This window comes from Arachis stenosperma, chromosome 1 (genome assembly GCF_014773155.1).
Source record: "Arachis stenosperma cultivar V10309 chromosome 1, arast.V10309.gnm1.PFL2, whole genome shotgun sequence".
Lineage (NCBI taxonomy): Eukaryota > Viridiplantae > Streptophyta > Magnoliopsida > Fabales > Fabaceae > Arachis > Arachis stenosperma.
Genome location: NC_080377.1, coordinates 114,679,125 through 114,679,715, shown reverse-complemented (window position 1 = coordinate 114,679,715; position 591 = coordinate 114,679,125). Strand labels below are relative to the sequence as shown.

General features: G+C 39.8%; 1 non-coding gene across 1 annotated transcript; it reads right to left on the bottom strand.

Moving 5' to 3' along the window:
• Positions 1 to 238: 238 nt before the first annotated feature.
• Positions 239 to 346, bottom strand: LOC130947956 (small nucleolar RNA R71). Its single transcript, XR_009072877.1, has one exon. It is a non-coding gene; the product is annotated as a small nucleolar RNA R71 (small nucleolar RNA).
• Positions 347 to 591: the final 245 nt, after the last annotated feature.

Here is a 591-nt window from a genome sequence, read left to right as displayed (position 1 = left end):
GTTTCATGGACTTCCATCAGAAGATCCTTTTCAGTTCTTAACTGTATTCTTGCATATCTGTAATACTGTTAAGACCAATGGAATTGATCCCGAGGTCTATAAGCTTATGATTTTCCCTTTTGTTGTAAGAGACAGAGCTAGAACATGGTTGGACTCTCAACCTAGAGATAGCCTGAACTCTTGGAATAAGCTGGTCACGGCTTTCTTAGCCAAGTTCTTTCCTCCTCAAAAGCTGAGCAAGCTTAGAGTGGATGTTCAAACCTTTAGATAGAAAGAAGGTGAATCCCTCTATGAAGCTTGGGAGAGATACAAGCAACTGACCAAAAAGTGTCCTTCTGATATGCGTTCAGAATGGACCATCTTGGATATATTCTATGATGATCTGTCTGAATTATCTAAGATGTCATTGGACCATTCTACAGGTGGATCTATTCACCTGAAGAAAACACCTACAGAAGCTCAGGAACTCATTGACATAGTTACAAAAAACCAGTTCATGTATACTTCTGAAAGGAATCCTGTGAGTAATGGGATGCCTCAGAGGAAGGGATTTCTTGAAATTGATGCTCTGAATGCCATATTGGCTTAGAA